The 23,478-nt window shown below is 40.3% G+C and overlaps 1 protein-coding gene across 4 annotated transcripts in view; it reads right to left on the reverse strand.

Annotated features, from left to right (window-relative positions):
- The window catches only part of zfhx3b (zinc finger homeobox 3b), a 311,598-nt gene that overhangs the window by 33,501 nt on the left and 254,619 nt on the right, over positions 1-23,478 (reverse strand). The gene's annotated exons all lie outside the window — the stretch shown is intronic.

The following is a 23,478-nucleotide window of genomic DNA, read 5'->3' on the forward strand; positions in this document are numbered from 1 at the left end:
CGAATAAAAAGAGTTACTTGAATGTCAAAAATGTCCGGCACTTGACTTTAAAAACAAGCACAGATTACCTGCAACTGCTTTTGACCATTGCTGATTATTAGTGGACGAATTATCCTTTAATAAAATGCTATAAAGTTTAAACAGGTGTGACTGAATGCAAGCGAATTTTGCTTTGCTGTAAGACAGAGAAAGTGAGCTGAAGCCTCCTACAGGGAAGGAACTGTGCTGCCCGCTGTGCTGCTCTCCAGAGAAGGAGCCTTGGAGTGATTACAGTCAAACATTGCTACTCAGTTAACTTTGGCTCAGCCACAAGAGAGGGAGAAGACAAGACAAGAAAGAAAGAAGGGAAGAAAGAGAGACAGAAGGGAAGGAAGGAAGGAAAAGGAGGAAGTGGGAGAAAACAAGGAAGGGGGAAAGGAAGGAAGGACAGAAAGAAAGGAGGAAAGAAAAAAAAGATGCCATCACACAGACCATCTTTTAGAAATAAAAAAAGAAACAAAGTGACTTGTAGAGTTTCATATTGCTCATGTATCTTTTACCCTGTACTAAAAGAGAAAAACCTCAACTCTCTCCAGTGACAATCACTGAGGTCAAATGATTTTTTTTTTCCTTTTCGAGTTTTAAGGCTGTCTGATGTCCAAAAGCTTTAACGCACCCTTACCTTGGAAAAAAAAAAAAAAAAAAAATCAGTTTTTAAAAAACACAGCTGAGAACAGCTCTGTAGGGGAGCAGATATTAGAGAGACAGTTTCACATGTCCTTGGATTCTGAAGTAGAGGCCAATTAAATGGCTTTGCAGCATCCAATTTGTGCTGAGTGAACAGGTATGAATGTTGGGGTGGGGGCTCCGTGGCAGCGGGCATAAAGAGGACAGAGCAGAGCGCGCTCTCAGAAAGGTGCCAGCTACCGTCAGAGGATTTCTGAGTCTTGCATATTCGCAGGACGTTAGGATGATACAGCGCGACATTATTTAACGTAACGTTAACTTTCACAGAGACCCACTGGTGTTTTGAGCATCGTAAGTACTCACAGGACACCAGCTCTTCCAGTACAAGCCTCTCCTCTGTTTAATGCTGACTGAGCACAGACTTATGGAAATAAGTGGGTCTGGGTTGTGAGGTTCATACCCTCTCAGAGGCATGGTCAGGGAATTAACAGTCTCTCCCCTACAGAGACCTGGCCCTCCTGCTAAATTGGTACCATGTTTTACCACATCTTGCATTTTTATTGTATATGCATGTTGTTGTTAGTGCTGCTGTTATGGTTATTTTTAATATAATAGGAGCTCTTATTGTCTTTGCTGTGGAAGACTCTTTTCACTCATTAGCCAAAAGTTTGAGAGCTGGGCTGAGAGCCCCAGTAAGGTACAAATTTAATTATTTATCTTCGCTGGTTGGCGTTTTGTTGCAACTATAAGGCCTAAAGGCAGGGCCTCTAACTAGCAAAGGGCCGTCTCTGGAGAACTGCTGGAGTAAACAATTGAGAAAATGTTATGCCAGGGGTGTCAGTTACCAGGAGAAAGCAAACACTAATCACTAAACTAATCATTAAAACACCCTGCCTACGATAATGTGGCTCTCTGTGGATTTGTGGTTCCTCCCCTGTGTACTGATCCAACATCCTAACGCTCCATCATGCCCTCAGCCTCAGTCCTGGCTCTTGCTCATGAATAGGCACCAATACGGATCCCTCCTCTTCATTCAGCCATGGTTTCTGTTGGCTCAAGCCAGGACCGGTGGCCTCTTGAGAAGGCTGTGATGAGAATTCATTTCTACCCATTATGTGCTCTTGTCCACTGCCTGAGTTCATCAGTTCAGTGCAACCAAGTCAATGAAAGGGTCTGTAATGAAGCAATCAGATGCAGCCTGGTTTTCTGGTCCCAACACTCCATTCTTGGCTACCAGACCCCATCTCCCAGTGCAGAGCATGGGGCTGGGCTGGAGGGGGGTGGCGGTGGGCTCCAGCAAAGGGAAAAGTGGACTCAAATTGCACAGACATTAATTCAAAATCTTGTCTTTCATAGACTGGAGGATAAGCTGCTCTAACATGTGTTTCACACCAGGTCTTCTCTGCAGCTTCAGAGAATCAGTTTGTGAAAGATCCGTTAGTTTATTGAAGCTAACCCAGTAAGCGAGGAATGGTTGTGACACACTGTGTAATGTGCAGCTGGCAGATGTCTGTTATTTCTTCGACTTACACCTTTTTGGGTCAATTGGGAGCGTCCGCCTTCAACTTCTTCACATTTCTTAAACTTGTGGAAAATAACAAGAGGAGTTTCACTTTAATCTGTGTTAAACCCGAATTTGTGACTCAAAGTACTGGCACTTTTAAAGAAATTAGGATTGTGAGTGAAAGTGCAACGTTTCTTGCCAGTCATCTCAGAAAGAGAAATTGACATTTTAGGCACAGAGTAAATTATTTCAAGCCCTTATTTATTTATTTTTTTGTATTTTTTTTTAATCATTCTGGCTTGCAAAATTCAATGTCTTGGAAAATTTCAATATTACATTAGACCAATCTAAAAAAAAAATGCCTTAACCACAAATTTCAGACTTCTGAAAAGTATGTACATTTCCATTCACTCAGTAATTGATCAGGCCTCCTCTTGCATGAATCTCCGCATCAATGTGCCATGGCATGGAGGCGATCAGCCTGTGGCACTGCGTAAGTGTAATGAAAGCCCAGATAGCTGGAGTCAGGTCATCTGTCTTGTTGGTTTCTGGTGTTTCTCATCTTCCTCTTAGCAGCCCATATATTTTCTATATTTTCTAGGTCAGGGGAATTTGTTGGCCATCAAGAACATGAACACCATGGTGACTGAACCAGCTTTTGATACCTTTGGCAGTGGGGACAGGTGTCATGTCCTGATGGAAAATAAAATCAGCATCTACATACAGCTCGTCAGCAGAGGGAATGGAGTTTGCTTGACAATCCTTTCAAGGCTGCAGTTCTCCCTATTGTTGTTGCTGCACCTTTTTCTACCACACTTCTTCCTTCCACTCAATGTTCTGTTTAGGTACTGCTTGGATAAAGAACTCCGAACAGCCAGCTTCTTCAGCAATGACCTTTTGTGGCTTACCCTCCTTGTGAAGGGTGTCGATGGCCGTTATCTTGACATCTGTCAAGTCAGCTTTCTGTGCAGCCAACAGACTCAGAGTGAGGGATTATTTAAAGGCTCAGGAAACTTAAGGAGTGTTTTGAGTTAATTAGCGAATAAGGGTGTGACGCCATGAGTTTCCAATAATGACCTTTTCACAGTATTCTAATTTTCTGAGACACTGAATTTGGGGTTTCCATTGTGTATAAGCCATAGTCCTCAAAATTACAAGAAACAAAGGCTTGGAATATATTATTCTATAGAACATATGAGTTGCACTTTCTGAGACGACTGGGAAAAAATATTGCACAATTGCACTCTTATACAATATCCAGTTTTTTTTTATATATATACTAGTATATAGGTATCTTTAAGGTTTGTTTTAATCAGGGTTCAACAGCAGGGCACCAAGCCAAAAATACACAACATACACGATAAAGTTTGACAACACCAAGTTTGCTCAAACATCACTATGGTATTTAAAGAATTTGCTAGATTATCCTTCTCTACATTCTTCCATTAAAGTTTACTTCTTCATTCACTTTCCTAGCTTTAGCCAAAAGACCCCACAGCTGGATTCTACCTGACAAGAAGTGCTTAACAAGCAGCAGTCATTAACCTCAGGAGCAGGCAGCTGCCATGTGATGTAGTGCTCTCGGCCTGCTGCAGAAGGGCCCTATTGATCCCAGACATACTTGGTGCCTTCCTGGATGTTTATAATCAATATGCAAATGGCCAGCTGCATTGATTCAATATTAATTTTCAATTAGGGAATTCTCGTGGGGTCCTTAGGGGTCAATACAGAACCATTCAAAGGGAAGGCTTGAGCAAGTTGCAGGCATTGACGTTCCTCCACCCAAGACAACTTACTTACTGTTTATTTAGCCTGCCCTGCTGTAAGTCCCGATTAAGGCTTCAGATAATGGCCAGAGAGACAGATGGACCTTTCTGCACTTCTGCAACACCCATTAGATAAACTGGATTTTGGTCTGAGGGGCTTGTCCAAACTAATAAGTCATCATTTCACACATTGTGTAGTTTCCTGTTCTGTTAAATCAGCGGAGGCAGGAACAGTGACAGTATAAAAACAAACAAACCTCTCCATATTTTTTCCTAAGACTTTCACCACTAAGAGATAAATTGATGAGCACATGTTTATGACCAAGCATACAACAAATTGTACATCTGAGGGCTGCTCGTCAAGTCATTTAGAGCGTGTAAATAGGTACAGGAAAGCAGCAAACATCACATCTTTTTTATTGACTTATCTTTAATTAGTTTTCAAAGTCGGGTCACCAGCAGAGCAAGAATTGCCACAGTTGTAGCACTGTTTGACCAAGCTGATGGATCAAGCTATGAAATCCAAATTGTATTTTATCTATGTCATATAAATGAAATGAGCAAACACAATGAGGGTGACTAAGGTTTTTTGCTATCTGACAGCAGTGTAGAATTTGAAACTTTGCTCATCAGTTGAAAGTTTCAGATAGTGCCAAAGAAAACTAGAAAATGTATAGCCAGACTGGAAGAAGAGGATCCAACCACAACCATATAACTTCAGCTTCAAATTTCAAAGACACATTTGAGATGAATGGGATTTGGTCAGACAATGAGTCTGACTGATTTTATTATTGCATTCCTCAGCCAGCAGATCAGTTAGCATGACTTTAGCACATTGTTAAGGAGGTCTCCATTCAGAAAACAATTCTAATTTGGCTGATAACCTTCAGCATTGCATAACATTTCGCTTTAAACGCTGTGAACACTCTGGGAAAGATTACAGCTTTACAGCCATGCTAACTCAGAGCAGACTAAGGAGCGAGCATGTGAAAATTGCCAAGAGTGTAACAGAGATAACCTGGTTGGACTATTTGCTGGGCTCTCCTAAAGATGCACCGCCTGAGGTAATTGGTTTAGGGATAACATTAATTACCACATTCCTCATTAATGGATGAAGCCTTTATTGGTTCCATTGATCAGCTGGACCTGTTAGCCATCATCCTTAGCAATGGTGGATGTAACAAGCTTACATATTGGCATATCAATTAATGCAATCAATTCCTGTCCAGCCGTTACAATGCATCCTACCCGCTTCTCTTTTACCATACCCCACTTACAATCTCAACTGACTTCCCTCTGTCATGGGGTCTGGAATACAAGTTTAAGTCAAACGAGAGTTTATCAATCCCAGATGAAGAAAGGGAAATCAGCTTGTTATGTGAATTATAACGGGTTAAAATGAAAATATATGAACATTGTCTCCATGGATCCAGTTTTCCCGCTGTACAAGTCTTTGACTTAAAGACAAGTCTTAAGGTGAAAGCCGACTATTTTTCCAAGATCAGTGTGTCTTTTAAGAAGGCGCAGATTACAACTTGGAATCCTTCCTCCGTCATCCTTGCTCAAAAAGGGGTGACAGACTTCAAACACTAGGATGTGGTTGCCTGGTATAACGTGGTGAAGTGGGTAGAACATCACCAATGAATGAGGGAGTGGGGTGAGATAACTGAAAGCACACCATGACAAAGTGGAGGGATTTACCGTTGGGCCCGCAGCACTTCATTTGCCTAATAACAGATCATTCTATAAGAAAGTGGCTGCTCGGAGGGGGGATATCAACCAACGAGGATGTCTCACTCGCAGAAATCCTATTTGAAGACAACACCTTCTGAGCGCTCATCCTCCTCCATGCCTAAGACGATCCACGCGCATGACAGGGCCCATTAATATGACGCCCATGTAACCTTGCTCTTTCTGCCTCTCTTTTCCAACAGGAACAAAACCGATAGCCAGGGAGGAGGGGCATTATGTTATGACTGAGCGTGTAACAGGAGGGGTGGTGTTCATTTTAAAAAGATGTCTTAAATATCCTCCTCTAAGACACCTGGAGCCACCTCTTCAAAACTAGGAGAGTGTAAGAAGAAGAAGAATAAAAAAGAGTTCTTCATTTACCAATATCCCATTAATGCAGATGTTTTAAGCAGGTTTTTAGTTCTCTCACGTATAAATTGCGCTTCCTTTGCTCCAAAACAACCTGCATTGCACTCCGCATAAACACCACACACAGGCCGCACACATAGGCCCCTAAAATCCACTAGCGAAACGCCACAGACTCATTCTTATGTGTCTGCAAGATGAGTAAATATAGATATAGGGAAGATGATGACAAAGAGCTATTATCTGCAACTACGCCCACTGAGCTGTAACACAAACATATTCCATGAATATTTCTTTAAATACACCATGTGGGGAAAAAAATAAAAAAAGAAGAAAATCTGCCTGTGGAGTTCACTGGGAGCGGCACAGAGAAAACGGATTCATCGGACAGTGTTAATGTCGAGTGGGGGGCCAGACGAGCAGGCAGTCAGACGGACACCTCTTACTTACTCTGTGTGGGACCTCCTGTTTGCCCCTGTCCCCCGAGTGGCACACAAGTGGGCTGAGCAATTAACAATTTCATGCTGATTGCCTGAAGCGTGTTTTGCTATGCCATAAAGATAATAGCATGAAGGGTGTAGCGGCAGTCCCCCCAGTCCCCCTCCTCCGGTGTTCCTCTATTGCTTCCATCTCTCAATTCTCTCCTGTGTAATTCACATGTTGAAATGGCGCACTGCCTGCTTGCTTTATTAAAGACCGTCTCCCTGCTTAGAGGGCGCGTTTAAGAAAAAAAAAATATATAAAGATGACTCCCTGAAGAGTAAACAGGGATGATTATTAAAGGGAAGGAGAAACTAGAGTCTTGGTCTCCCACTGGCTTCTTGATTTGAAAGTCTAATTTGGCAACTGCACACAACAGGCGAGCAGGTATACAAAACAAACCGGTTCCATTTTGAAGCATGCTCACCTTGGATTCTGGTGACAGCCGTCTTCTTCTTTCTCTACCTCAACATGGCATGACAGCAATCCACTTTGACCATGGAGCTTACCACTGTGCAACAGGAATATCTGTGCACCAGCCAGTAAACCTGTGACTCGTGTTCAGAACAGACAATATCAAAGAGTCTCAGAGGAGGGAAAGAACATGAGACGTAAGTAGACGTCGGAAGCGGGAAAAGTGATTTTGACTCTGAACAGAAATACAGGCTGCATCTTGAGTAGCCTGAGGCCTTAAGGAAATGTAGGCTTTATAATAATGAATAATAGTGGATCTCAGTGAATTTTAGGTTCTTATTTTACGTTCTCCAAAGAAACGAACACCGTTTTTTTTTTTTTTTATATATAATTCATCTGAATTAAATAGGGTGGGTATCTTAAAGATTAGCTATTTAGATCAATTGGGCCTCTGTGAACGTAAGCAAAGGACAGGAAGGTTCAGCTGTGTTTTAAAAATTCTCATCCATTTGGTGTAATATAGACGCTTTGCTTTCTTTCCTTCAGAGACTTTATGTACACTCATGAAACTAGAAGCATTATAGGAAATATTCTAGAGGGGGGAGAATTAAAAAAAAAATGTAAACATATTGGTAAGTAACTGCATTAAGCCTACTCGTCTCTGGAAGCCAGATTATTGACAAACTACCTCAGGGATTAGTGCTGTCATAATTTGGAAACATACCCTAAAGACATGAGGGGTAGTTGTAGACAATAGGTTGCAGCAGCAGTCCCTTCTGCCCCTCTGGCCTGTCCTCATTGACCCCCACCTCCTCACCTCCCAGGCTTCTGGTTGGCTTTCCACCCCCTGGCTGAGTGTGAAAGTCCAGCTGGCACATTGACAGTCTCTGCACCTCAAATGAACAAACTGGAGCTGCATTAAAGCCCCCATATTGTCTATAATGAGCTCCTTCCAAATGTGCATTCTGAAGGAGCAAACGCACGGACTCACTCGCCTACCACACAATAAGAAGAAACATGTTTTTGTGTTCATTTATAAGACATAATGTCACCCCCAACACCCACCCACCTCCACACAACAACACACATGCACAGACTTATAAATTGCAGTCACATCCCCCTGCTAGAAGGGGATGATAATTGCGGACGGCCAATAAATTACTGCTGCCTCCACATCAATTATAAGCATCACGTCTGGCAATGAGGAAAATGAGATCTTGTGACAAATTTCATGAGGCTTGGCTGCCCAGCAGCCTTTCTTAACATGCTACAGATAGCAATCCCTTATCTAGCCCCTGTAATGGGGAGCTACGGATAGAGAGATGGAGCTGCAGCCATTTAATTAAAAAGCTTGGGGTAGGGGGTGGAGAGGTGTAATTCATCGAAAAAGCACAGGAAGGAGACAAAGCCTTTGTCTGCAATATATATTTTTGCTCAGCATTGTTGTTCATCACAAACAAAGCTTGGATAACCTCTGAAAACAGATGAATATTTTCTCAGTCCTTGTGTACATTTCTTACTATGTTTTACCCCTTTTGCTTCCTTGTTTTTAATATTTCCCATGTTTTTTTTGTTGTTTTTTTTTTGTTTTTACTTCTTCTTAGTAACAGATGACTGCAGTGGACAGACAATGGCATTGAATGAAATGGCCCCTGCACCTAATTGTATTCCCACCTGGGAAAGGCAGACAAGGGCGGAGGTTTCAGGAGCACAGCAATGAGGATTTATGGCAGAAGGGGAGACGGCAAAATAAAACACCGAAAGGGATGGCCCTTAAATCTCATTCCCATTGCAATATTCATTGTAGTTGCAATCGGGTGTGCTGATAGAGCGCCGGGGAAAAAAAATGGCCGCATGTGTTCGAATTATGGCTGTACTCTCTACTAATATTTAACATCATTAGAAAATCATTAGAAAACCATCATAAAACCTGGGATTATGACCAGAGCATTAAACACAATGATTATTCAGTGTGCTCCTTCCCCGCTTCGCCTTGGAAATGAGATTTGTGCCGCAATGGCAATGTAGGGGAAACGTATGAATATTTTTCATAATTACGGTAACATTTGAAAAACATTGGCTCGCGTGAATTACTATACCATTATAAAGTCATGTTTGTCTGCCCAAAAGCAAAGCTTTCAATGAGGCTTTGCATGGGATATCATTAAAGCAGTTGCACAGGGGGCTCGGTAATACCAATATATTAGCAACATTTAACCTTCCAAAGCTTATGCAGTTAGATGGCAGCAGATGTTTGAAAACATTGCTCCAGGAATATTTATGTTGTTTTTTTGTTTTTTTTTATGATTTACATATTTTAGTTTTCTTCATGTTGATCACTACGATCTGACTGCAGTTTTAAAAGGGGGGTGCAGGTTTAAAAGACAGGCTGCATTCACAGCGGGACAGATTCAAAGCAGGGGAGAGAAACTTCAAATAATAGATATCATTTTTAAGATAAACGTCTGAAAAGTGGCAGAAATATTACATTTTGGCTTTTAATGCAGCAAACAGGAGTTTACATATCTTCGACCGTGCGCTGAGGAAAAAAAGAGACCCAATACAGTTGAGCCTTTAGTTTTTGGGATTTCTCGGCAGCCCCATTATCAACAGCAGCCATCAGCACAAAGATAAAAGATCCTAATGGAGCTGGCCCTAGTAGAGATGAAAGGTGCAGAGATGGCACACTGTTATGAATCTCTAATGCAGCCTATGTTTCGAAGGTAATGACTGACTCTCAGGCCTCTTACACAGGCATACCTGCTTAGGGCACAGACAATAAAGGTTGCCTCTTTCTTGTCGGTGAGTTGTAACACAGAGGAGCCTTTCCCTCTGAGGAACTGTGCAAAAATCCACTCAGGGATATATATATATATTTTTAGTTAAACACATTTCTGGGTTTACTCTAATTTATCTAAGGAATCGGTTCAAAACAGAAACTGAATTCGTCTAGGAGTGCGTACACCTCGTTGAACGGATAACAGCCGTCAGGACTACACCTTGAAATGGCAGTACTGGCTGAACATGCAATCCTTTTAATCCCAGAGTCTTTTCTAAACACTAAACACTAAACGCTAAACTGCGCTCATTCTACTTCAAGTGAAGCCCATAAACATATTCTTTTTGGGTCAGCATGAGCAGGAGGCTAATGTAAGAGCAATCTCTTGTCAAGCTTTTCAGACTAATTGAACTGACACTTATGAGAACCAATCTTTTTTTAAATGCATTACTTGGCAGATATTCTGGCTTTTGTCCCTTCAAAGTTTGCCAGGAGGGGAAAAAAAAAAACAAAAAAAAACATGCCCTTTGAACAACACAGAGAGGTGAAAATACATGGTGAGAGGAGTCTTTTCTCCAGTCTCTTTCACAGAACCTAATGGATTGTGAGCACTTAATGCATTAATCAATCAATATCTCTCACTGTACATCAGTAGCGTGACTAAGTTATGAATGACCTTTGCAACAAGAAAAGGACACTTAAATGCACACAAGATTGCTCCTTGGTTAGCGACTTGGGCCCAGTTTTACCATGCATGATTACACTTTCGTAAGTCACAGAGCCGTTAACAGTCCACTCAATACACCGAGGTGCGTCGTTATGTTTTTTTGAACAAAAATTTGCTTGTGATAGACCATAACTTAGAGGCATCTTTAGAAATATGCTTCCTTTCGTTTTATACATGAATCTATCCTGTTCTATACTCAGCAGCTGCTTTATTATGTACACAAGACTATTACAAAGTTAGTCCTTCGTGGCATCCATATGGCAAATCTGCACATCCAAGATGTGATTCTCCAGTTCCTCCACATCCCAACTGAGATATGGTGTCATGTTCAAGAAAGCAGGTTTAGATGATTTGAGCCGTGCGACATGGTACATTATCCTGCTGGAATTAGCCACCAGAAGATGGGAGCCCTATGGTCGCAGGAGGGTGAAGTGGTCAGCAGCAATGCACAGATAGGTTAGTGCCATTTTAATTATGATGGCTTGGTACTAAAGGGCCCAAGAAAATATTCCCCATAGCATTACACCACCATTACCAGCCTGAGCTGTTTGTACAAGCCAAGATAGAGCCGTGCTTTACATCAAATTGTAACCCTATCGTATGACTGCTGCCGCTGAAATCCAGACCCACGGGACCAGGCGGCATCGGTTATCGAGAAATATTGGGAAGCCGAATTGCAGTTTTCTGTTCTTTGCTGGTACAAGTGGTCGTCAGTGTGATCTAGAGCAGTGGCTCGTCCGTTTTAATTTTCCATGTTGGTGCTGGCTTCCTCTCAAATGATGGGCTAATTGTCTTGACAGGCAGTTGAGCAGGCATACATAACAAAGTTGCTGGTGAGGGGATAGCTACATTTTCCATCATAGAAGATCTACAAATGAAATTCTACTTTATGAACTATTATCTAGTACTAAGAGCAGGCTTAATTGCTTGTGAACAAATTATCATGGAGGGTGAGCGCTTCTCTTTGTTGAATGGCTCATATAATTCAAATATGGCCTCTGTCTTCAGATAGAAAAAAAAACACAATAAGAAAGGATAAATTGTTGTTAAGAGGTGACTTATACCTCAATGGTTACACATGTCATGTACTTTTCAATAGTGCACCAATTTGGAGGGTTGTTGAATTATTAGTGATTTCAATTTATGGCTATTTTGCTATTAGGCAAAAAGGCGAAATATGACAAAAAAAAAAAAAAACCTAAAATACTGAATACTGAATACTGTTATTATATTCTACTTTATACCTTCTGAAAAGCTTGCTATAAAAATAATCTAAGTAAATATCTAAATCATTACAAAGACCACATGTAAATCATTCCCCTCACTACTTATCCACGACAGCAGTGCAGAGAGAAAAGAAACATCAGGGCAGAATGAACTGCAGAGGATAACGATGATGGCGAAGGAAGGAATGGAGGTATGGGGTGGATTATGATAAAGTGCAGGAGCAGGAGGGGCAAGTTTTTTTTTTTTTGCCCTGTCGTGACTCGGAGTACCAGAGCATGGAGGTGAAGCGAGACAAAGTGGAACGGACAGGAACTGACTGCAGAGTCAGAAAAAAAAAAGAAGATCCCAGAACAAGAGCGCAAACTGAAGCTATTGTGGCCAATGAACAAAGGCCTTAAAAAAGTGACTGCATAGGGCCCTTAAACAAAGACGCTATTGCCATTCACTCTCCCTCGTCTAATTAGATTCTTTTGGCCGGTTTAACATGACAAAAACCGGCCCATTTTTCTTAATTCTGGCTGCCGTCCTGGCCCCCGTATCACCTCTGATCGAGTAAAGCCTCAGAGTGCAGGCTTGTACGTTAGGCTGACAGCGACTTGTGACATGGATTCAGACACATTCGCTGTGTTCTCTGTTCAACATTTCACACACAAATATGTGCCCCATCTCAGCTTTCCCAACTGCTTGAAATATTCACCATATGCATGACAAGGGCTCATTTCCCAAGAAACCCTCACTCGGCCAGGAGCTGCTATACAGCTTTGACCAAACTGGATTGGGAAGAAAACATCTTCAACAATACTTAATATTTTCAAGGAGATTTCACATCAAATTGCAAATAAAACGTTATGCTTTTTTTTTTTTCTGACGCAAGCAAAACTCTGTTTTCAATAGTTCACAGAAAACATTGTCTTCTTTTTTTTTTTTAAAGAGTCACTAAAGGTTAAAACTGATTCAGAGAAGAAAAATGTAGGTAAAAGCAAAAATTGTTGATCTTGCAGCTCTAAGGTTCTTGTACTTTAGATGGTTTGTGGTATTACAACGGTCTTCTATTAGTTACAAAAAAAAAAAAACACATGGTGAATTATTCATCAACCAAAGATTATTAGCATAGGAAAATAAAACTAAAAATGAAAAATATTTTCCTTGTCCTTATTTTATCAGACAAATCATGATTAGTACATCTAGAATAATTACTGAGCTCAGCATAATTTTAATATAACAACATTTTTTAAAACACTACTTGATTTAAGCACATTCTAATAATAATAACAATAATAATAAGGGCCTCCTCTCCATAACGGTCACTGTGCTGCCGAATTTAACTGATGCATCCTGCTGCATGCTTACTGGGCAGCAGGTATGAAGGCTGACATTCGCTTGCTTTCTAGATTATGGATCAATGCATCTCAGTGCTTCAAATGACAAAATATTCAGAGAACAGATAAAGGCAACGCGTACGTCAACAGCAAGCTGAAGAATGAGAACCTTTTTTTTTATTCTAAGGTCCTTATGTTTTGTCTGTGAGGTCAACAAAAAGAAATCCAACTACAAAGAATCATTTTGCTGAATATCCTCTGCTGCTTCCCATAACAATGTCTACAAAGCTAAATGTGAGTAAATTACGTACATATTCTTTAATAATCATGTCTACATGGAAAGTTTATTTATTAAAAAAAAAAAAAACTCTTCTGACAATAAATACAAAATAAAATGAAAATTTGTTTGAGACAAACTAATACGTGATTGGTTGAAACATTTTCATTGGCTTCTAAAGTCCAGGTGCGCACCTATAGTGTAAATTTACCTGCCCATGTTAAACCTCATTAATCCCAAATGCTAATCCAAGCCATTCTGCGTCTTTGAGCTTAAAGCTCAGACAAACACAAACAGTGATATATCTGGCGGACCCAAAGGAACACGGATAATGTCCCATCTGAGTCTTGGATCATCTTCTGAAAAGCAGGCAGTTACATCTTCTGTGTTGTTGAAATCATGAACAAATCTTTAGAAAACTTTGCTTTAATGGCATAATTAATGTCTGCTAAGTCTTGTTTAAGACAAGTCGGCTGTGTTCATAATCCAAAAGCAAGCTTCTGAAAGCCTCAGATCTGAAAAGTGCTGTGTGATCAGTGGCATCCTCCTGTGGCGTCACAACCGAACCTGGTGCGAAACTGTTTGTTTGCTGCCAACATCCAGCTGAGGGGAGGGCCAGGCAGGCGGGGTGTCGGAGGAAACTAGTCAAATCCAGAATAATTTTCAGTATCCATCTGTGGAAAGTTCCCTCTAATGTCACACACACCAACACACTGCAGAGCTGTCCTCCCACTCGCATTATCCTTTTTGTGTTTTTCACCAAACTCATCCATTTCTCTTCATCCATCCTCCTCTCACCCTCCTCAGGTGGTGTGTAGTGTGCTGTCAAGCACTGCATGAATCAATGACTGGTGCTCACGCCCACAGGTAAAGGTTAGAGAGGTTCACTATTGAATTATTTCTGCACTTCTCTCATTGCTGCCATCTGCCTGGCTGCTTTTAGTTGATGTGGTTGAGGCACTGGAGGGGACTCTTTGCTAATGCATCGGAAACATAGATGTGTCTGTGTGTGTGTGTGTGTGTGTGTGTGTGTGTGTGTGTGTGTGTGCGTGTGCGTGTGCGTGTGTGTGTGATTCCTGTTTAAATGTTTTTTTGGACAGTAATGATGTTTTCTTCGCATGTAACTAGCATAGCATAAAACTGCACATTAAGCAGCTGTTCACAAACACCCTTCTGTAGGCTCAGCTCTCTCCTCGTGTCCATCTATCAGACAGCAGATAATGATTTACAACATATGTGCTGTTAGCCAGTCTTTGTTTCATCTGCCTTTATTCTAATGGAGCCTTCGGAGTTGAGGCCAGATAGGGCATCCTTCACTTCGCTTTTGTTTTGCTGTCAGCAAAGCTGATCATCTCTGCTGGACCCCAAGCTGAACAGATCGTGCCCTTTGATCCACCAGTTATCTCTGGGGGGCAAAAACAGCCTTATTAAAAATGGCTAAATAAAACTTTTCTGCCTAGGCTCAATACTTCCCAAACTCCCCCCACCCCGTTTCCACCCTGATGTTGCCTATGGTCAAATTGAGCTGCCTAATTCTGACAGCAAGCAGCGTTGTTAAACCCAATACCAAAACACTGAAACAAATGAAGCAATCCAAGTGTATAACAATTTATTGGTCGTATTTCCTAGATTACCTGGCACACACTTGCGCTACGATCAATATCACAGATGAGAAGGGGCTGGATGTACAGTGATAATGTGAGCCTTAGGGGAAAGTTCAAGTAAGGATTATGTAGGAAACCTTTAAAAAATGAAATATTACAACGACTACGCAGGGGCAAACAAAGAGAGGGAGTATCTGTAGTTTAGTGTAAACACAACTGATCATTTTTGCCAGCATAGACAGTGCAAAAGTCTTGAGCCATTTCTCATTTCTTTTTTTGCTTTTTTCCATATTAATAATGCTGCTTTTTATTATTTTGAATTTTTCACACACAAAAATGTTTCTAAATTTATGGCATGAGCTGGTGTTATTTGTACATCTAACAGACAACTAAGCACAGAACTCTTTTGAAATTATATCTTTAAAGATTTTGTTCACGGAAGCTTGTCCGACTCGATCCGGGTTTGTTTTTGTTGTTGTTGTTGTTGTTTTGTTTTTGTTGTTTCTGTAGTTAAATCTGAAAATCAATTAAAAAAATATCACATATTTGTATTTCACCATTAACTTGGTGATTCCAAAAGAACTACGGTGCCTTTGGCCTTTGAAAGATATTACATTTTCCTACATTAAAAACACAGATGTTAATGTATCTCAGAGGAATTTATTATGATTAAAAACAAAGTAGCTCATAACTGTCGAGTGAAAGATAAAGAATACAAGGTTTTTAAACTTTATTACAAACAAAATAGGAGATGTATGGCATCTCCTACTGTGGGCCCCTTAAATCTGACCACTCTAAATAAAATCAAACTCTTATGTTATATTATATTGTGGAAAGGTTTGAAATAAGTTAGCACAACAGTAAAGCTACCAAATCATGGCCTTCCACCTAAACTGACATTCAATACTTCTACTGTAACCTTTAGCATAGCTACAGAGGAGAATTATTTGTATGTAAATCTATTCATAATGCACTCTACTAAAATAGACTTTATGGAAGAGCAGCAAGAAGAATGCCACTGTTATAAGACAACCATGACACGATCTACTAAAATGAGGCCAAAATGTATTGTTTTGGCCTAGACGTAAACAATGTGTTTGGTGGGATAATAACCCTGCATACCATCCTGGCTGTGACACATGGTTGTCCCAGCATTATGCTATGGGGATGCTTTTCTTCAGCAGCACAAAGAAGCTGCTCAGAGATAAAAATAGATAATGATATATATGCAAGAAAACCTGTTAGAGGCTACAGAAGATTTGAGAGTTGGGCTGAGGTTCCCCTTCCAATAACAGGGCAAAAACCCAAAGCTACTTTGTGAAGCAAACAGTTCAATGTAAACCCAGACATATTGCAAAAATAGGATGCAGAAAACATTGAGGAGTTGGCAAATCATGGATTTGATCTAACAGACCTAAGGTTTTCAAGCAATTTAAGATTTTTTTATTAAAAAATATATATTTATTTAATATCTTTATACGTATTTTTCTTCTATTTCACAAGACTACTTTTTCTCGGTCTATTACATAAAATGGCAACATGAGTCTTTGTACTGTGAATTAACACAATAAAACAATCAACTGGTGCAGCATATGGTATAGTATACACTTAGAATATATCAGGTAACAATTATTGCCCTCCTAACAGTACTTTGTGATATGATTATTGCACACACTGGTATTTTGTTGATGGCGTATGCGCAACATATTGTGCAGCCTTACTCTAAGGTATTGTTTTGTTGTTGTTTTTTTTAAATTGTGTTTTATTTTATTCATGACTTTCAGATTTTGTTTATCTGCTGCTGTAGGTGTTTTCGACCTCTTCTTTTGTCCTCTACGTGTCAACATTCCTCTTGTTTTTACGAACACAACGCATAAAATGCGGTCACGGTCAGGCACACGTTCAAGATGGAGAGAGAAAAATCCTCCGAAAAGTTAAACAACAATGATTTAGACTACAAAAATTACAAGATACTCTGGCTAAAAACGTTAAAATATGTTTTTATTCAGAATAAGTCATCCTTAACAAGCCAATGTTGACATGACATGAACACACTTATATGGCGAATTATAACCGCTTGGCTGTTTACTCGGTAAGACAGGTGTATAAAAACTCTTACATTCATAAACAGAAAACTTTCATCTGAAAGCTGGAAATCTGTTTCTTCTTCATCTCATCTACCTGTGACAGAGACATGACCGCTGCTATAATTAAACCCATCACAACCATTATGTCTCTGGCACCTAATCTATTCCCTCCTCCGCTGTCTGTCTGTAACCACAGACTTCCCGCCTCAGCCCTGACTGACAGACCCTGTGGAGGCTGTGGTCACTCTGAGTGACTGACATGAGGGGCAGCGAGGCTACTGCATTACCCCCGTCTCCTCCCGGCGAGCTCCTCCGGATCATTCAATCCAGCACCTCACACCACTGATCGCCACCCCTGCTCCAGTATCCAGCAGCAAAGCCTCTGGCCCCCGAAAATAGAACTCATTAACACGTTTAGTAAGTACAAATGAGATGACAGTCTCCTGATGGACTGTCTATCTTTTGGATCAGCTTTCAAAGAGAGCGCGCCGTAATGACAAGAGAGGGGGAAACCAATATTATAATGTGCTTTCGGCCTCCTCTAAAAATGGTCTCGATGACAGGGAGAGCCTCCTGCAGCCACACATGGCCTGGATTTCAGTGCAGACACCTAGGTGTGTGCCTCGTTTATGGGCATGTGAGTTTGCAAAGTAAAATCTGGTGCATACTTACACCCACGTGACATAACTGACAGTGAAAGAAATTAGGCACAGGCCAGAAAACAAACAGAGCACAAACTCGGAGGTCCTGCCATGGGTTCGGCTCTCTGCTGCCAAACTAACAGAGTTTCTCCGTCACTTCACAAATATCCTGTCTGTCGTCTTTTGATCATCTGGCAGGGACAGAGCGTCAGTCTGGAGCGGCAATGAAAATCTGAACACCACACATTCCTGTGCGCAGCTCGAGTGGTGGCTCTTAGGTCAATTTGCCATAACAAGAGGGGCACAGGGAGGATTTTATATCAAGCCAGTGATAGAGGAGGCAGGAGACTTCAGTGTGGTAGTTTTAGCAGAGGGGTCACATAAATGCTAAAATCCTACACTGGAAAATCTATAAAGCCATCATTTTGGCTTTTTAATAAATGTCTAGTCTTCTGTAATATTTTCAAAATGAAAAGTAATGCATTTATGAATTTCCTGGCACGTTATGCAGACAGCAAACAATTTCCTATGCTGCCTTGATGCCCTTCGGACAGGGATTAGAAGGCAGGCGACTGACAGAGGTCTGAGTGAGCTGTGGGCCCTCTGGGGCCCTGCTCATCCAGGCCTGCACAGCCCTCATCCTCATATCCACTCTGCATCAGTGGGGCAATAACGGTCTTTATTAAAAGCGCATTGCAGCAGTGTCTGCCCATACAACTTACTTTCAGATTGCCCATAATGTGGCATGTAGAAAGGGTCTGGTGGTTGGGGGCTACAATATCCTGTTTCTGGAAAGGTTCGCTTTGCATTTTAACAAGCATGAATAAAGAAGGACATTCCAGAAACGGCTACCGTCTGTTTCTCTCTTGCCTGTGGGGAGCAGAAGCTCAGACTCTGGACGTCGCATGCCATCCAAGCGTGGCCTGGCTCACCTCTGATTGTACCTGAATTTCAAAGTTGTAGCATGGCCACAGGTCACAGATTGTATGAGAAGAGAGAAGAGGAAAGAAAGGAACAAAAAAAAACCCTCATCTTTGATCTGGTGCAAAAATGATCAGAAGCAGAAGATGAAACTGTAGGATAATCAGTATATTAGATTTTGTAAGTCAATTAAGTACCATTAAAAAAAAACTAATTTGTCATCTATGCTTTGTAAAGTTATTTTCCACATTCATCAGTTGTTGTTTTTTCATCTTTACGGATTATTCTATTTATTGTCTGCTATAAAAATAGGATAAAGTTCTACATTAAAAACCGGTTTATTGGAGGCATTAAGAAAACAAAACCCAAAATACTTTCCTTTTTGTATCATTCATTCATTGTAACGTTCGGCCTTTATAGTCATGCATTCATAAGATTTTCGTCAAACAAAAAAGTCAGAATCGTATGCATTAAGAGAAACTTATTGCAGAAATTCACTAAAAACAGCTGACTCATGAATTATACCTAAATACTTAAGTATCACACTTGGCACACACAACAGTTTCCTATAAGAAAGAAAAACATCTAACACTGTATTAAAGACTCATATTTAAACTAAAATACTTTCAGAACATATTTTTAATGAAAGAAGCAATCTTGGAATTCTAAGAAAACTCTTCTTAAAAGTAACGTGTAGCCTCTTGGACTTGGATGGTCGAATCTTAGTCTAGCATTCGACAGGCACGGTTTTTGAGCTAACTTACAGCTTATTTAAAGAAACAGAGATCTCAGAAATCTGCTGTCTTGGTCATTAAATGTTACGCATGAAATTAAAAAGGCAGTGATGTTTGCAGGCATGTAGACAGATTCTAAAAGTAGCAAACGAAGAGATGCTGATCCAGCTTGGGGGCTTCACGCTTCAATTAGAAGAACTACATAGCAGTATGTGTAACAAACGGAAGAATAAGACCTCCAAAAACAATTGTTTAACTTAGAACGCTCAAGTATTTACTTTCACTCAGACAAGACACAATGACTGGTGACTTCCCAGGTGGCCCCAGCCCTGTTCCTCTCCTTTCCAGCCTCTCTGACTCGCAGACAGGGATTTCCTTCTGCGAAGAGAGCCAAGCCGTCACAGCCCAGCGATCAAGGGCCTGCCATCTGTGACTGAGGCAGATTTACAGCAGGAGCTAATCCTCACTGTCAGCCACGTTTGTTCTCCATCTCTGCCTCCTTCATACACATGCATAAAAACGCACATTTATACACACACACACACACACCAGAAAAATACTAATATTTCACCATCTTCAAACACTCTGCGCCCCTGCTTTTGTCTCCTCGTCTATTTCGTAGGCAGGCAAAAACCAAGCGTCACTCTTCAGTTTACTTTGCCCTTTTTAAAGTCATGCTCTCATTCTGCTCTATGTTAAAAAAAAAAATTGTATTTGATTAAGTGCGACGAAACCCCAATGTGTCACAGAGCTATATGCCCTGGGAGTATCATTCGATTGAAATAGAGTCATTATAGGTGGGAGTGTGCCAATAGTTCTCAAATAGGAGCTACCCAAACATGTTTTTCCATCTGGATTTGCATCCATTTTTATTCTGAGTGTCCATATGACTTTCTATGTAGAGAGCCTGGAAAGATGACATCTAGCACCGGTTGCCTCGCTGTTTTTTTTTTTTTTTTTCCACTGAACATCTAAATGCACAACACATTTTGCTCTCAGGCTCCAGGAGCACCTGTCATCACCCGTGAATGTGTCCCATGCATGTCGCCATCTTCTCTGAGTATCTGTTCACATTGAGCCACTTTTCTTAAAAACTACAGATTAGTGCGGGTGTCTTGGTTTAAGTCAAACACGAGGTTTACTCAGTGACCTCTGCACACATGGCAGATGTGTGGGGCTGAGGTCCCTTGGAGACTTCCTTTGTTTCGCCACAGATAAAGGGTTAAAGAAAACAAATGAAGGTGGGGCCACAGAGCAACATGCCTCAGCAGCACATTTATAGTATATGCAAGAATGAAAACAATGCAGGGACTTTTGTGCATGTATTTTCTAATTAAAAATAAAAGTTCTGCTGTCCTTGCCTTCTTTGGACTTTATGCTCAGTGGGGATTTGAGGCTCCAAATTCCAGTTGTCCATATTTGCTGCATCCTCATGAGAAGCCACAATGTGGAAAGAAGTAATATACCCATAGTGCTCAGTGATTTAGTTCAGAATTATGCCTTTGTTGTTAAAAAAAAAAAAGTAAGAGATTTCCTACCTCCTGTCAATATTTGCAACATGTGTTTGATAATAAATGATTATTTTTTATTTTATTTTGAAGGTTATCTGAGGAAGTGAGGTATAAACCTAAACCGGCAGAGAAAGAGTTCCTAGATCAAACCAGAAAGTAATAAGACCCAAATAGATGACTCAAAAATCCTTGATCAGCTCAGAAACCAGTTAGTGTTCAGCCACTGTAGCAACTGTACCAGAAATACAAAAGACAGAAGTTTAAAATAAGTGACAGAGAGGGAATAATGAAGTATTGCTCAAAAGAAGGAAAGGCTCAGGCTCAGAAAAGAGGATGCTGCTTCAAGGCAAACTACACAGCTGTGGCTATCCAGAAGAAAGTGCAAAGTAAGCACTTTTGGATATTACAGTTGAAGACTGTCACTGTGGTGATTTAAATCAAAATAAGTATGTTTTCACTGTGCAAAACAAACAGGGGTGTTGCTAAATAATTGACTCCAGTAAATAATACTGGGTCACAGTCACTGATCTTGAATTTGATCATAGTTTTGGAAAGCAGAAGAGTAAAATAAACATCACAACTATATTTCTTCAAGGGTATTGCTAAAAGTTTTTTTCCTATGTTGTAAATAACATGTGTCTACATGCACCAAACATTGGCCTTTTAAAAGTCTTTATTCTGGGAAATTGCATTCGTTTACTTATTTAATTTTAATCAAATCTAATTATTTCCACAATAACAGTTTGCAACTACAAAATTCAAGTTTGGATGAGCGGTTTGAATTTAGGGGACAAATGCTAATTTACTAAAATCTTATTGTTTCAAGAGGATAGAAACAGTTAGTAAAGCTTTATATTACAAAAGCAAGACAATTAAATTTTAATCTCATTATGGTAATTTTACTAAAACTGCTTATATCTGAAGTTCAAGACAGATACTGCTAAAAAAACATGGCTACAACAATTTACACTGATCTTGTACATGTTTAGACAAAATATTTCTGACAAAGACTGAAAAGTAAAACGAGTAGTAAGTGTCTAAATCATGTTACCACTAGAAGATCTTCATTGGATCATTTCCCTAATTGGAAAAGAATGTTTGACCGGATCAGAAACAGATACTCTGTCCCAAAATGATGGAGTGCCCATGCCCTGCCAATAGGTGGCAACAATACCAACTTAAACTCACAAACATGAGCATATAAAAGAACAAAGGAAGTGATTTATCCCAAACAGCACTCACTGGGGTTTTCAGACAGTAACACTTTCAGCACCTGATTGATGTGTGTCAATAGTGTCAACAGAAAACTAACCAGATAGAGAAACATGAGAAGCAACTTTTTTGAGTCCATGCAGATTCTTGAAACTCAAAATTTCTAAAAAAAAAAAGAAAAAAAGAAAGTCATAATAATAATCACTTTGGAATGTTACTTTTGATAACATTCTAGTTATTCTCACTGAAAGTCCAGTTGGCATGTGGAAATTCAGTACAAAGTATGAAGGAAACATTTAGTCAATGATACATCTAAGCCAGTTTGTACTCCCTCAAATAATTAAACACTACAGTAAAGCTGTAGGCTTTACAATTAATTTTGTCCTTGAGTCATTATCAAACTGCATGGTGAACCTTTAAACACCCTGACAGGAAAAAGGTTCCAGTGGTCTGTTTTAGTAAGTGAGGGTTCTTGTAATCCGATGAGGTTCTGAAGGGCTGTAAGCATTTGTACATGTGTAATGCACACTGCCTGACTCAAGGCTTGAATTCCTAATTTGGACACAGATATGGCCATCTAAGACGTAAAAGTAAAAAAAAAAAAGAAGAAGAAGAGGATGACGTAAATGGCCTATCATTTACTAAAAACAATTTGCAAACAGCACAACTCTTCTATCCTGAAAACAAAAAAAACAAAAAAATCCCTACCCCCATCCCTTTTAACCTAAATGCCCCTTCCTCTTGCCTTTGCATGTTCGCCTGTCCACTGTACTGTAGTCATTAACATATTTGGAGTGCAGTGAGCAGAAAGCTTAATTGTCCCTAATTGCTCAGCTAAATATGTTCTCTAATGATTTGCTTCAGATCTGTGACTGCCTTTTGCGCAATTTCCCGGCCGCTGGCTTCATTATCCCTGCCTCCTTGGAACAAAGCGTCTTCACAGGCTGGCCCCTTTTTTTTTCACCCACATAACACAGACAGCGAGTATGTGTGCGAGGGAAGTAAATGGTTCCTTCTTGGAGGGACACACAATAGAGGCCCTTTGTCAAGACACAGAACTTAAAGTGATTAGAAAACCAAATCTCTACTAAGAAAGCGTGTTAATTGACCACAGCTCACTCCTCCTAATCAGTCCGTAATAAATGGACAGTGGAGTCACTTTGTTTTTGCCGAGCTACAGTTGAGGCAGTGTCTGTTTTTTGGTGTACTTGTTTAGAAAGCCACTGCTGTTGTTCAGCGTCTCCTTCTCCATACATAATGTTCTATCTTAATGTGTCTCTAATGGCTAAAAAGGGACAGCTTCCATTAACAGGGAGTTGTGCCTTGGCAGGAATATTTTGTAGCAAATCATATTTGCAGCTAAAAATTGAATGGAAAAAAAGTTATGCTTATTTTTGCTTATTTTTGTCATTTAGTTCAATCAGGGTAAAAGGGCTGTCCAAAAGTAGGAATATTCAAATAAACAAAAACAGTAACACGAAAATCGAGAGGTTCAGGTGCGCGCGTCAGATA

Source organism: Poecilia formosa, unplaced genomic scaffold, assembly GCF_000485575.1.
Source record: "Poecilia formosa unplaced genomic scaffold, Poecilia_formosa-5.1.2 Scaffold261, whole genome shotgun sequence".
In the NCBI taxonomy this organism is placed as follows: Eukaryota; Metazoa; Chordata; class Actinopteri; order Cyprinodontiformes; family Poeciliidae; genus Poecilia; species Poecilia formosa.